The sequence below is a fragment of the Leuresthes tenuis genome, unplaced genomic scaffold (assembly GCF_036924035.1).
Source record: "Leuresthes tenuis unplaced genomic scaffold, fLeuTen1.0.hap1 SCAF_27, whole genome shotgun sequence".
NCBI lineage: Eukaryota > Metazoa > Chordata > Actinopteri > Atheriniformes > Atherinopsidae > Leuresthes > Leuresthes tenuis.
In genome coordinates, this window is record NW_027325381.1 from 1,090,133 (window position 1) to 1,106,305 (window position 16,173).

The following is a 16,173-nucleotide window of genomic DNA, read 5'->3' on the forward strand; positions in this document are numbered from 1 at the left end:
TCCCGGATGACTGAGCTTCTCACCCTATCTCTAAGGGAGAGCCCAGACACCCTGCGGAGGAAACCCATTTCGGCCGCTTGTATTCGCGATCTTGTTCTTTCGGTCACTACCCACAACTCGTGACCATAGGTGAGGATGGGAACGTAGATTGACCAGTAAGTAGAGAGCTTCGCCTTCTGGCTCAGCTCCCTCTTCACAACGACGGGTCGGTGCAGAGCCTGCAACACTGCACGCGCCGCACCGATCCGCCCGTCAATCTCCCGCTCCATTCGTCCGTCACTCGTGAACAAGACCCCGAGATACTTGAACTCCTCCTCTTGGGGAAGGATCTCATTCCCGACCCGGAGAGAGCATTCCACCCTTTTCCGGCTGAGAACCATAGTCTCGGATTTGGAGGTGCTGATTCTCATCCCAGCCGCTTCACACTCGGCTGCGAATCACTCCAGTGAGAGCTGAAGGTCACGGCCTGACGACGCTAACAGAACCACATCATCTGCAAAAAGCAGAGACCCGATTCTGAGGTCGCCAAATGGGACACCCTCAACGCCCTGGCTCCGCCTAGAAATTCTGTCCATAAAAGTTAGGAACAGAATCGGTGACAAAGGGCAGCCCTGACGGAGTCCAACTCTCACCGGAAACGTATCCGACTTACTGCCGGCAATGCGGACCAAACTCTGGCACCGGTCATACAGAGACCGAACGGCCCCTATCAAGGGGTCCGGCACTCCATATTCCCGGAGCACCCCCCACAGGACTCCACGAGGGACACGGTCGAACGCTTTCTCCAAGTCCACAAAACACATGTAGACTGGTTGGGCGAACTCCCATGCACCCTCCAGGATCCTGCCGAGGGTATAGAGCTGGTCCACTGTTCCACGGCCAGGACGAAAGCCACACTGCATCTCCTGAATCCGAGGCTCGATTATCCGACGGATCCTCCTCTCCAATACCCCCGAATAGACCTTACCAGGGAGGCTGAGGAGTGTGATACCCCTATAGTTGGAACACACCCTCCGGTCCCCCTTTTTAAAGAAGGGGGCCAACACCCCAATCTGCCAGTCCAGAGGCACTGTCCCCGATGTCAACGCGATACTGCAGAGGCGTGTCAGCCAAGACAGCCCTACAACATCCAGAGCCTTGAGAAACTCAGGACGGACCTCATCCACCCCCGGGGCCTTGCCACCGAGGAGCTTTTTAACCACCTCGGCAACCTCAGCCCCAGAAATGGGAGGCCCCGTCTCCGAGCTCTCCGACTCTGCCTCTTCCGAGCACGTGTTGGTAGGATTGAGGAGTTCCTCGAAGTACTCCCCCCACCGACTCACAACATCCCTAGTTGAGGTCAGCAAAGCCCCGTCCCCACTGTAAACAGTGTTGACTGTGAGCCGCTTCCCCCCCCCTGAGACGCCGGATGGTGGACCAGAATCTTTTCGAGGCCGTCCGGAAATCGTTCTCCATGGTCTCACCGAACTCCTCCCAGGCCCGAGTTTTTGCCTCACAACCGCCGAAGCCGTGGCCCGTCTGGCCCGTCGGTACCTATCAGCTTCTTCCAGGGTCCCACTGGCCAAAAAGGCCCGATAGGACTCCTTCTTCAGCTTGACGGCTTCCCTCACCACTGGTGTCCACCAGCAGGTTCGAGGGTTGCCGCCACGACAGGCACCGACCACCTTACGGCCACAACTCCGACCAGCTGCCTCGGCAATGGAGTCACGGAACATGGCCCATTCGGACTCAATGTCCCCCACCTCAAATATGGTTGAAGCTCTGCCGGAGGTGGGAGTTAAAGCTCCTTCTGACGGGGGATTCTGACAAACGCTCCCAGCAGACCCTCACAATACGTATGGGCCTGCCAGGTCTGATCGGCATCCTCCCCCACCAGCGGAGCCAACTCACCACCAGGTGGTGATCAGTTGACAGCTCCGCCCCTCTCTTCACCCGAGTGTCCAGGACATACGGCCGCAAGTCCGATGATACAACCACAAAGTCGATCATCGAACTGCGGCCAAGGGTGTCCTGGTGCCAAGTGCACATATGGACACCCTTATGCCTGAACATGGTGTTCGTTATGGACAGTCTATGACTGGCACAGAAGTCCAACAACATAACACCACTCTGATTCAGATCGGGGGGGCCGTTCCTCCCAATCACACCCCTCCAGGTCTCACTGTCATTGCCCACGTGAGCATTGAAGTCCCCCAGCAGAATGAGGGAGTCTCCGGTAGGAGCATTCTCCAGTGCCTCCCCCAGAGACTCCAAAAAGGGTAGGTACTCTGAACTGCTGTTTGGCGCATAGGCACAAACAACAGTCAGGACTCGTCCCCCCACCCAAGGCGGAGGGAGGCTACCCTCTCGTTCACTGGGGTAAACCCCAATGTACTGGCACACAGCCGGGGGGCAATAAGTATGCCCACACCTGCTCTGCGCCTCTCACCACGGGCAACTCCAGAGTGGAAGAGAGTCCAACCCCTCTCAAGAGTACTGGTTCCAGATCCCAAGCCGTGCGTCGAGATGAGTCCGACTATATCTAACGGTCTGATGAAGTTTCAACAATAAACAACAAACTTTGTATTATGAGAAAGAACCAGACTCATTCTTCAGGAATCCGAAAATAAGCTCTATTTTACGAGTTATGCACGAATTCGGATTCTCCTATAAAACGAATTCCTTAACTCAAACCAAGTTAAGACTGCTTTGTCCTTCATATTTATTCATGTCTAATCAAGTTTCAATGATAAACAACGTTGTACTTTGTAGAATGAGAAAGAACTTCTTCAGCAATAAGCATCTCTCGACAAATGACGAAATAAAGATTTTGCTATAAAATTAATTGCTATCAGCCTGACTTAAAACTGTTTGTCTTCCTTATTTATCCACTTCAAATCAAGTTTCAACAATTAAAAAAATTTTGTAGTTTGAGAAAGAACAACTTAATCTTGAGCAATCAGTATAAAAATAGGGTAAGCAAAGGTGCGAATGTCAAACCATACATGATCAAAACAGGGAGCGGAGGTGTTTGGCTGAGACAAGGTGTGAATGTCCACCCATAATTAATGAAAAGCGGGCAACAAGTAGGTTTGAATGCCCAACCATACATCATCAAAAGCAGGAGTGGATATGTTCGGCTACAAGAAGGTTTGAACGTCTGACCATAGTTTGTAAAAAGCGGGTAAGAAAAGGTTCGAATGCCCGAACATACACCATCAAAGGAGGGAGCGGAGGTGTTCCGCTGTAAGAAGGTGTGAATGTCCGACCATAGTTGGTAAAAAACGGGTAAGAAAAGGTTAAAATACCCGACTGTACACAATCAGTAGCGGGTGCGGAGTTGTTCGGCTACTAAAAGGTGTGAAAGTCCGACCATGGTTTGTAAAAAGCGGGTAAGAAAAGGTGCGAATGCCCGAAAATGTATGATCAAAAGAGGGAGCGGAGGTGTTTGGCTGCAAGAAGGTGTGAATGTACACCCATAATTACTGAAAAATGGGTAAGAAAAGGTGCGAATGCCCAACTATACATAATCAAAAGCAGGAGTGGATGTGTTCGGCTCCAAGAAGGGTTGAATGTCTGACCATAGTTTGTAAAAAGCAGGTAAGAAAAGGTTTGACTGCCCGAACATACACCATCAAAAGAGGGAGCGGAGGTGTTCCGCTGTAAGAAGGTGTGAATGTCCGACCATAGTTGGTAAAAAGCGGGTAAGAAAAGGTTAAAATACCCGACTGTACACAATCAATAGCGGGAGCGAAGTTGTTCGGCTACTAAAAGATGTGAAAGTCCGACTATGGTTTGTAAAAAGCGGGTAAGAAAAGGTGCTAATGCCCGACAATGTATGATCAAAAGAGGGAGCGGAGGTGTTCGGCTGCAAGAAGGTCTGAATGTCCAACCATAATTTGTAAAAACCGGGAAGGAAAGGCTCGAAAGCCCGACTATACACCATCAAAAGCGGGAGCAGAGTGGTTCAGCTGCAAGAAGGTCTGAATGTCCATCAATAATTGCTTTAAAACATGAAAGAAAATTTTCGAATATCATCCGCACATGATCATAAGAAGGAGAGGAGGTGTTCAGCTGCAAGAAGGTGTGAATGTCCACCCATAATTCCTGAAAAATGGGTAAAAAAAGGTGCGAATGCCCAACCATACATTATCAAAAGCAGGTGTGAATGTCAGATCATAATTTGCAAAAAGCTGATGAGAAAGGGTGAGAATGCCCGACTATACACCATCAAATGCGGGAGCGGAGGTGTTCGGCTCTGAGTAGGTGTGAATGTCCGACCATAATTGCTGAAAAATGTGTTAGAAAAGGAAAGAATGCCGGACCATACATCATCAAAAGCGAGAGAGGTAGTGTTCGGCTGCAAAAAGGTGTAAATGTTCGACTAAAGTTTGTAAAAAGCGGGTAAGACATGGTGCGAATGCCTGACAAGGTATGATCAAAAGCAGGAGCGGAGGTGTTCAGCTGCAAGAAGGTCTAAATGTCCATCAATAATTGCTAGAAAACATGAAAGAAAATTTTCGAAAATCAAACCGCACATGATCATAAGTGGGAGAGGAGGTGTTCAGCTGCAAGAAGGTGTGAATGTCCACCCATTATTCCTGACAAATGGGTAAAAAAAAGGTGCGAATGCCCAACCATACATCATCAAAAGCAGGAGTGGATGTGTTCGGCTACAAGAAGGTGTGAACGTCCAACCAAAGTTTGTAAAAAGCAGTTAAGAAAAGGTTTGAATATCCAACCAAACATAATCAAAAGCGGGAGCATAGCTTTTCGACTGCAAGTAGGTGTGAATGTCAGATCATAATTTGCAAAAAGCTGATGAGAAAGGGTGAGAATGTCCGACTGCACACCATCAAATGCGGGAGCGGAGTTGTTCGGCTGTGAGTAGGTGTGAATCTCCGAACGTAATTTCTGAAAAATGTGTTAGAAAAGGTAAGAATGCCGCTCCATACATCATCAAAAGCGAGAGAGGTGGTGTTCGGCTGCAAGTAGGTGTGAATGTCCAGCCATAATTACTCACAAACGGGTAAGAAAAGGTAGTATTGCCAGACCATACATGATCAAAACAGGGAGCGGAGGTGGTTCAGCTGCAAGAAGGTGTGAATGTCTCACTAAAGTTCAAATATATTAACAAAAGCGGGAGGAGAGGTCTTCGGATGAGAGTGGTTGAGAATTTCCAACCATAATCTATAAAATTCGGTGAAAAAAAGGTGTGATAGAACACTAAAAGGTGGAGCGGAAGTGTTCGGCTGCAAGAAGGTGTGAATGTCCGACTATATTTGGTGAAAAGCAGGTGAAGCAAGGTCTGAATGCCCAACCTTACATTATCAAAAGCGAGATCAGAGGTGTTTGGCTGCAAGAAGGCCATAGTTTGCCAAAAGCGGGTAAGCTGCGAATGACCAACTAAATATCAACAAAAGTGGGGGCGGAGGTCTTCGGATGCAACTGGGTGTGAACATCCCACCATACAAGTATGGTGGAGAGGAAGCTGTGAACAGCCGACCATAGTTTGCAAAAAGCGGGTGAGACAAGGTGCGAATGTCCAACCATACATGATCAAAACAGGGAGCGGAGGTGTTTGGCTGTGACAAGGTGTGAATGTCCACCCAAAATTAATGAAAAGCGGGCAAAAAGTAGGTTTGAATGCCCAAGCATACATCATCAAAAGAAGGAGTGGATGTGTTCGGCTACAAGAAGGTTTCAATGTCCGAGCATAGTTTGTAAAAAGCGGGTAAGAAAAGGTTCGAATGCCCAAACATACACCATCAAAAGAGGGAGCGGAGGTGTTCCGCTGTAAGACGGTGTGAATGTCCGACCATAGTTGGTAAAAAGTGGGTAAGAAAAGGTTAAAATACCCGACTGTACACAATCAATAGGGGCAGCGGATGTGTTCGGCTACAAGAAGATGTGAAAGTCCAACCATGGTTTGTAAAAAGCTGGTAAGAAAAGGTTCGAATGCCCGAATATATACCATCAAAAGCGGAAGCGGAGGTGTTCGGCTGCAAGAAGGTGTGAACGTCCGACCAAAGTTGGCAAAAAGCAGTAAAGAAAAGGTTCGAATATCCAAACATAATTAAAAGCGAGAGAGATTGTGTTCAGCTGCAAGTAGGTGTGAATATCCAGCCATAATTACTCACAAACGGGTAAGAAAATGTAGTATTGCCAGACCATACATGATCAAAACAGGGAGCGGAGGTGGTTTAGCTGCAAAAAGGGGTGAATGTCCAACTAAAGTTCAAATATATTAACAAAAGCGGGAGGAGAGGTCTTCGGATTAGAGTGGTTGAAATTTCCAACCATAATCTATAAAATGCGGTGAAAAAAAAGGTGTGAAGGAATGAATTTTATAGCAAAATCCGAAATCATGCATAACTCCGCATAAGGAACGTATTGCTCAACCAAAGGGATGCTTCTTTCTCATTCAGGGTAATATGAGGAACTTTATGCTTGATACATTTTAGACATGGATAACTATGCACTATAACTATAACAAAGCAATTTTAACTTGGTTTGAGCAAAGCAATTCATTTTATAGGAAAATCCGAAATCGTGCAGGACTCATGAAAGTAAGCTTATTCTCGGATTCCTGATCCTCCAGTGTTGCTCTTTCCTATACTGCAAAATACAGCCTTGTTCTTTGTTGAAATCGATATAGACATTGATAAATATGAAGGACAAAGCAGTTTCCACTTTGTTTGAGTGAAGGAATTAATTTTATAGCAAAATCCCAAATCAAGCAGAACGTATGAAAATAAGCTTGTTTTCGGATTCCTGATCCTTCAGTGTTGCTATTTCTTCTACTGCAAAATACAATGTTGTTCTTTGTTGAAGTCAATCTAGACATTGATAAATATGAAGGACAAAGCAGTTTTAACATAGTTTGAGTAAAGGAATTCATTTTATACATAAAATCCCAAATCATGCAGAACGTATGAAAATAAGCTTGTTTTCGGATTCCTGATCCTTCAGTGTTGCTATTTCTTCTACTGCAAAATACAATGTTGTTCTTTGTTGAAGTCAATCTAGACATTGATAAATATGAAGGACAAAGCAGTTTTAACATAGTTTGAGTAAAGGAATTCATTTTATACATAAAATCCCAAATCATGCAGAACGTATGAAAATAAGCTTATTCTCGGATTCCTGTTCCTTCAAGTGTTGCTCTTTCTACTACTGCAAAATACAATGTTGTTCTTTGTTGAAGTAAATCTAGACATTGGTAAATATGAAGGACAAAGCAGTTTTAACTTGGTTTGAGTGAAGGAATTCATTTTATACATAAAATCCCAAATCATGCAGAACGTATGAAAAGAAGCTTATTCTCGGATTCCTGATCCTTCAGTGTTGCTTTTTCTTCTACTGCAAAATACAATGTTGTTCTTTGTTGAAGTCAATCTAGACATTGATAAATATGAAGGACAAAGCAGTTTTAACTTGGTTTGAGTGAAGGAATTCATTTTATACATAAAATCCCAAATCATGCAGAACGTATGAAAATAAGCTTATTCTCGGATTACTGATCCTTCAGTGTTGCTCTTTCTTCTACTGCAAAATCCAGTGTTGTTCTTTGTTGAAGTCAATCTAGACATTGATAAATATGAAGGACAAAGCAGTTTTAACATAGTTTGAGTGAAGGCATTCATTTATAGTAAAATCAATAATCGTGCAGAAGTCATGAAAATAAGCTTATTCTCGGATTCCTAAAACTTTTGATTTGCTCTTTCTTTACTGCAAAGTACAATGTTGTTCTTTGTTAAAGTCGATCTAGACATTGATAAATATGAAGGACAAAGCAGTTTTCACTTGGTTTGAGTGAAGGATTTGCAGCTGAAAACCTCCCGCTCCCGCTTTTGATTGTGTATAGTCGGAATTTCGAGCCTTTTCTTACCCGGTTTTTAAAAATTATGGTTGGACAATCAGACCTTGCAGCCGAAGACCTCCACTCCCTCTTTTGATCATATATTGTCGGGCATTCGCACCTTGTCTTACCCGCTTTTTACAAACTATGCTCGGACAATCAAACCTTCTTGTAGCCGAACACATCCACTCCTGCTTTTGATGATGTATGCTTGGGCATTCAAACCTACTTGTTGCCCGCTTTTCATTAATTTTGGGTGGACATTCACACCTTGTCACAGCCAAACACCTCCGCTCCCTGTTTTGATCATGTATGGTTGGACATTCGCACCTTTTCTCACCCGCTTTTTGCCAACTATGGTCGGCTGTTCACAGCTTCCTCTACACCATACTTGTATGGTGGGATATTCACACCCATTTGCATCCGAAGACCTTTTGTTGATATTTAGTCGGTCATTCGCAGCTTACCCGCTTTTGGCAAACTATGGCCTTCATGCAGCCAAACACCTCTGATCTCGCTTTTGATGATGTAAGGTTGGGCATTCAGACCTTGCTTCACCTGCTTTTCACCAAATATAGTCGGACATTCACACCTTCTTGCAGCCGAACACTTCCGCTCCACCTTTTAGTGTTCTATCACACCTTTTTTTTCACCGCATTTTATAGATTATGGTTGGAAATTCTCAACCACTCTCATCCGAAGACCTCTCCTCCCGCTTTTGTTAATATATTTGAACTTTAGTCGGACATTCACACCTTCTTGCAGCTGAACCACCTCCGCTCCCTGTTTTGATCATGTATGGTCTGGCAATACTACCTTTTCTTACCCGTTTGTTAGTAATTATGGCTGGACATTCACACCTACTTGCAGCCGAACACCACCTCTCCCGCTTTTGATGATGTATGGACCGGCATTCTTACCTTTTCTAACACATTTTTCAGCAATTATGGTCGGAGATTCACACTTACTCACAGCCGAACAACTCCGCTCCCGCATTTGATGGTGTATAGTCGGGCATTCTCACCCTTTCTCATCAGCCTTTTGCAAATTATGATCTGAAATTCACACCTGCTTTTGATAATGTATGGTTTGGCATTCGCACCTTTTCTTACCCATTTTTCAGTAATTATGGGTGGACATTCACACCTTCTTGCAGCTGAACACCTCCTCTCCCGCTATTGATTGTGTACAGTCGGGTATTTTAACCTTTTCTTACCCGCTTTTTACCAAATATGGTCGGACATTCACACCGTCTTACAGCGGAACACCTCTGCTCCCGCTTTTGAAGGTGTATAGTCAGGCATTTGAACCTTTTCTTACCCGCTTTTTACAAACTATGGTCGGACATTCAAACCTTCTTGTAGCCGAAAACCTCCGCTCCCTCTTTTGATTATACATTGTTGGGCATTCGCACCTTATTTACAAACTATAGTCAGACATTCACACCTTGCAGCTGAGCCACCTCAGCTCCCTGTTTTGATAGTGTATGTTCGGGCATTCGAACCTATTCTTACCCCCTTTTTACAAACTATGCTCGGAGATTCACACCTACTCACAGCCGAACAACTCCGCTCCCGCATTTGATGATGTCTTGTCCGGCATTCTAGTCTCTTCTAACACATTTTTCAGCAATTATGGTTGGACATTCACACCTACTCACAGCCGAACACTTCCGCTCCCGCATTTGATGGTGTATAGCCGGGCATTCTCACCCTTTCTCATCAGCTTTTTGCAAATTATGATCTGACATTCACACCTACTTGCAGTCGAACAGCTCTGCTCCCGCTTTTGATTATGTTTGGTTTGATATTCGAACCTTTTCTTAACTGCTTTTTACAAACTTTGGTCGGACGTTCACACCTTCTTGCAGCCGAACACATCCACTTCCACTTTTGATGGTATATATTCGGGCATTCGAACCTTTTCTTACCCGCTTTTTACAAACCGTGGTCGGACTTTCACACCTTCTTGTAGCCAAACAACTCCGCTCCCCCTATTGATTGTGTACAGTCGGGTATTTTAACCTTTTCTTACCCGTTTTTTACCAACTATGGTCGGACATTTACACCTTCTTACAGCGGAACACCTCCGCTCCCTCTTTTGATGGTCTATGTTCGGGCATTCGAACCTTTTCTTACCCGCTTTTTACAAACTATGGTCGGACATTCAAACTTTCTTGTAGCCGAACACATCCACTCCTGCTTTTGATGATGTATGGTTGGGCATTTTCACCTTTTCTTACCCATTTTTCAGTAATTAAGTTTGATATTCGAAAATTTTCTTTCATGTTTTAAAGCAATTATTGATGGACATTCAAATCTTCTTGTAGCCGAACACATCCACTCCTGCTTTTGATGATGTATGGTAACCTTTTCTTACCCGCTTTTTACAAACTATAGTCGGATATTCAAACCTTCTTGTAGCCAAAACCCACCGCTCCCTCTTTTGATCATACATTGTCGGGCATTCGCACCTTATCTTACCCGCTTTTTACAAACTATAGTCAGACATTCACACCTTGCAGCTGAACCACCTCCGCTCCCTGTTTTGATCATGTATGGTCTGGCAATACTACCTTTTCTTACCCGTTTGTGAGTAATTAATCCCAAAATATTGAGCATAAAATAAGTCTTTATGCTGATGATGTATTACTTTTCCTTCAGAACTCACAGACGTCTCTCAGTCACACGATCACACTCATAAATAAATTCTCAGCACTTTCTGACTACTCTATCAACTGGTCTAAGACCACAGTTCTGCCCATTAACTGTAGGGTCCATAATATACCTGCGATCACTTTACAGTCAAGAAATATTAGATATTTAGGCATAAACATTTCCTCCAGGCTCTCAGAGCTAACAAAGCTAAATTATGTGCAATTATTAAAGACAGTAGAGGACGATCTCTCGTTGGAAGTCCTTACCTATATCACTCATGGGGAGAGTTACATCCATTAAAATGATGATACTACCAAAAGTTAACTATTTGTTCTCAATGATCCCCATAAAACCATCTGCTACTTGGTTTAAGTCACTAGATTCATGCATCTCCAAATTTCTGTGGAAAAACAAACCACCACGTATTAGTTTAAAAACCCTACAGAAGACCAAGGACAGTGGTGGATTAGATTTACCTCATTTTCAGCACTATTCCTTAGACAATAGGTTACAATATATATCAAAATGGTTTAAACCTTGTTGTTGTCACAGTTCCCAGAGACGTTGTAATCGTTGAGGATTCTATATTCACCCCCTCATTAGAGGCACGTAATGCAGATTGATGACACTGAATCTTCTTCTCTGTTCATTGCTGGCATCATTCCCAGCATCGTAAGTGTTCGTGGCATTGTTAGCCTCTTCTTCTGGATCTTGATATCGAGAATCCTTTTGTATTTCTGGTTTGTCAGTCCTCTGTCTTCGTTCACCGGAGTCTTTGTCTTTTTGTCCTTGAGTTTGGTGATTTTTTCTTCTTTTGATGCCTTGACACAATGTGACAGGTGATACCACGTGGGAGATCCTGTAACTTGGATTGCTGTCCCTGTGCTGCGAAATGGCTGTGCTGCTCAAATGGTCTCTCCTTCATCATGGTTACATGCTGCCATTCCGACATCTCGCCATTCCGACATGGGTCTCCAATTGTCGGAATGGCGACACTTAATTTTTTATCAAACGTCCCACACTTTTCCGACACTTTTTTCCTCCTATGGTCGGAATGGCGGTATGTTTTTTGTTTTTTTTAACATACCGCCATTCCGACAGTTCCTTTTAATAGCCTATTTTTTACCCAAAACATTTTGCACTAATGATATGCCGGCGCAAATACGCCCTAAAGTTTGGCGCACAAGCTTTGCACATGCAGAGGCCACAGCCTCGCAAACAAACTTTAATAATCTATTATCAAAATCCCCTGAATTTCAAATATAAAAATACAGATATTAATGTAACTCTGGCGAGACTGAAACTGATTAAGCAGAAATACAGTGTCAGTGAGCTGTCACAGCAGCCAGCTGGAGCGGAGCTCTCCACAGAGCCCATGCGTCTTTTGCACGCTGTCATCATATGCAAAAGTAATAATTGCAATTACAGATATCACGGCTACTGCACAGGACACAGTTGCGAGCACTCTGCCTTGCCTTGCCAATAGGAGAAGAGAGAAATGACAGCATAGAACGTATAAAACACAACAAAATGCAGTAAAAACGTTTATTCATGATATTCACGTGATTTATGAGTACTCACTCCAATTTTGGGAAGCGCGGATGGGTTTTGCGCATTTGGCACAAACACACAGCCGCAACGGTTGTAGCTTTATACAGCCTGTTGATATCTTAAGGACCTAACTGGTCACACCTGGGACTAAATGTCATGTAGAGATTGATTTTACATGACATTACAGCTGAACATATAGCTTTCATCCACAAACCAACGTGGGAGAGCCCGAAGACGCATGTGCCAGACGCACATAGGCATGCGTAAAACCAATTTTGACCACTTCATACTGTTTATTTGCTTTCTTTTAGTTAACTTTCGTTTCTTTTGGATTCTTGTGCGTGTTATGGAGCCGTTTTGGTCCATGTTTGTAAGCCTTTTTTTCCTGGATTAAATTTTCGGAAGTTGAAACAAGTGGCATTGGAGTGTGTGATTGAAAACCACCGCGGACTGCTTCTCCTCCTCCAGTTGCCGAGACTTTGTGTTTTTAATAACGCTTGTCTATAAACATGTTAAACATATAAATTGCATGAACAGAAAGAAGGGACTCACCTGTTGAGTAACACACATTTCCTTATACGGAAAGCCTTGTCGGAATGGTGGGACATTTGAACGTCAGAATAGCGGGATGTCGCAATGGTGGGATGTCGGAATGGTGGGACGTTTGCATGTCGGAATGGTGGTATGTCGGAATGGTGGTATGTCGGAATGGTGGGATGTCGGAATAGCGGGATGTCGGAATGGCGGGATTTCGGAATGGGTGTTGCCACCCCCTTCATCATATACACAGTTATTTATACATCACCTTCCACCATGAAGCGTTGTCCCTTTTTGTTTCTCTCTTTGTTCTTAAAATGCTGTTATGCATGTCTAAACCAATCCATTAAATTAGATAATTTTGGCAGTAAAGCGATCTACAATGTGCTTGGTCGCAAAGCTGCTCATCTGTGGTAAACAGCTCTTCAGAAAGGCATTCTTCAATTGATTTCACTAATTCTATGTAATAATTTTGTGATTTCCTACAAAACTACACTTCTTCTCCCATCTGTCTGAGTATTTAATATTGTCTGGGTCCCGTTAAAACATGTATTTTTCCCATCTAATTCCTTGTTTGCTTTAAAACAAGTATTCCCCATTTTCTATCCCTTCAGTAGCCAACCAGTTTGTATGGAGTACACTGGAGCAACTTGACTGATCAGTAAAACACTGCTTTTGTTGTCACCGCAAGGCTTCCCCCGTCGGTTGTTTCACTGAGACACTACTGAGTAACTATAACTCAACACAGTTTATACACATAACATTCATATACATACTAACAAACAAACAAACAATTATTTATCGCAATTTTCTCATCTCTGTTTGAACGTACACCCAGGTAAATATTCCTGTAGTCTTCTCATACCGACTATGGACCCATTCATTGTTTAACTTCACTGTTTTGCAAATCCTAATTGAATATTACACATTGACATTGAACTTTACTTGATAAGCAGGTCTTCATTGCATTCAGCAGCCTATATGTGAGCATCTATGTGTAAGCTGTTCTTCTTTGCATTTATCAGCAGCAAGCAATTCTTCATTGCACATGCATATGAAAATAGTAAAACAATTCCAATGCGTTAGCGAAACCTTCTATATCAGGAGTGTCCATCATGATGCTGGGAATAGAACCTCTTTCCCAGAATAGTTCAACCTTCATTACTCAACTGATCATAACTCCGCAATGAGCACATTTCAAAGTATCATTCCTCTACATATATTCAAAAATCTATGTGTAAATGTTTAATATTTCTTATATTTGTTGATATCATTCTGTGTGCATGTGGCCTAAACCCAATCTCTGTGTGGCAATTTTAATTTAAACAAGTTGAACTCTGCCTCTGATCATTTAAAAAAGGTGTGTACCAATATCAACCTTTCTCAGGTAATTACAGATCCTACAAAACCAAAGAGATCCTTCAAGGTTGTCCCTGATTGGCTCAATCTTAACAAATCAAAGGTAGAAAATCCGCAGTATCTGAACTTGGTGTTAGTTATCACTGCTCAATAGCCTGTATCAGAATTGCAAAAATGAAAACATTAGGTCCACGCTTGGTATCCAGATCCTGAAACATCTCCATGAGCAGGCTTTTTTTTAACTGATCTGTTGAATAGTTATATGACACTGTTAAAATCCCAGATGAAGATCTAGCACTTGACCATTTTTGTAAATCTTCTAATTCCATAGTTGATAAACACGCCCCTTTTAAAAAGTATAGAACTTAGAACAGGTCTATCCCTGGCTTTCGGCAGAACTGTCTTCTTTACTTTTTTTTCCCCTTGTCCTGTTCAGCATTATGTCAGAAGAATTGTAGTCTGAATACCTTTGATGCCAAACAGATTTGTTTTGCCAAGGGAAGTTTTATAAATGTAAAGCTCCCCTTGATGCCCATTTATTTATTTCTGTTTACAATATATGACATGAACTGAACTGAACCTGACCGGGGGACAAGGAAAGAAGAAGAGGAAAGAAGAGGAAACAGAACAAAAATAGAAACAAAAACCAGACAACCAGCTGCTACACCTGTAAAAAAACAAAACAGACAACAATCCATGGCCTATGAGGGGAATCCAGCCTTAGCGCCACCAGGAGCACCTGAAAGCAGACAAGCAGAGAAAAAACAAACACACAAACAAACAAAAACAAGCACAAGAAGCGGCAATCGCATACAACACAGCTGTGGATATAGATGACCTGAGACGACATGATAATACATCAACTGCTTAGTGACCATGCTACTGGACTAATGAATGTGTGTGTGTGTGTGTGAGAACATGCAACACCCATGGCACAGGACCTACATGATAACCGTGCTTAGTTATGAGTGTATAAGCGTACAGGGCCACAATCCACAGCCCCCCCCCCCCCCCCCCCCCCCCCCCCAAGCAATCAGAAGCAGGCAGAGAGGGCCACAAGACCCAGGCCACCAGCAGCCCCCACAGAGCACAGAACCCAGGCAGCCCACTGCAGGGGCAACCACGCATCCTCCCAGACGACTGCAGAGGAAGCCCCCGGAAAGAGCCCCCATAAGCATAGGGCAGAGGCACTCCGGGAACCAGGGGCAACAGCCCACCGACCCCGCCAGGCCCCAGCCGCCCAGACATGGGCCGTGCACTGGACCTGGGCCCCAGGAGCCCGAGCGCCCCCAAACCCCCCGGCAGAGGCCCCACCCAATACCCAGGAGGGCCAAGCGCCCCAGACAGCCACAAAGTGGGTCAGCGCCTACCCCAGCGCCCCTGGCCAAGTGCCCTGGGAGTCAAGACATGCCCACAGGTGGGTGAAGTCGCGAGCAGTGGGGAGAGGCAACGCTGATGCCCCATCGGGAGAAACACAGGCAGGCCAGGCGACAGCAAGTCCCAGATCCAGGCCCAATCATTACCACACACACTTTCACGTCCCATACATCCACACATCCACACATCCTACCTCCCTCGACTCTGCTGGGGTGTAGTGCAGCGGGCACACCAGGAGGCCAGCAACCCCCCAGCCACCACAGACCCCGAACCAGCAGAACAATTAATTAATCCTCCTGGCCCCTCCTGCCCCGAGCAGACACCAGGAAGCAGGGGTGTGCGAAGAAGACCCCTCCCCTCACCCTTCTGGCTCTTCAATATTTTCTAATAGTGAGCAATTAAAATTGAGGGGCAGCCAAACTTGTAGAACTGGGAGCACGGCACTCTGGGCAGCCTACATACCCAAAGAGCCCCGCCCACCAGATGCCACTCAGTGTAACCACCCCCCAAGACCTAATGTGTGTGTGTGAGTGTGTTTGATAAGTACTAATGTCTAAGGTGTAATTAAAACAGGGGCAGGGAACTGCAGAGTGCAACCAAAGGGGACCACCTACGTGGCCCCATCCACTACACCCCCACCGAACACACACGCCCCCAAAACCCTTCATGTGTGAGTGTGTGCTGTGTACAGGAGCCAGAAGGGAGAGGGGTATGGGGATATATACCGGGGGAGCTACTCTCCCCCAGAGAGGGCAGCCAGGGACTGGCTGCAATAGGCATCCTCGCTACCTGGGAGCCAACAATGGGCAGGAGGGCCTGATGTCCACCAGGCTCGGGGCCTGCAGCGACCAT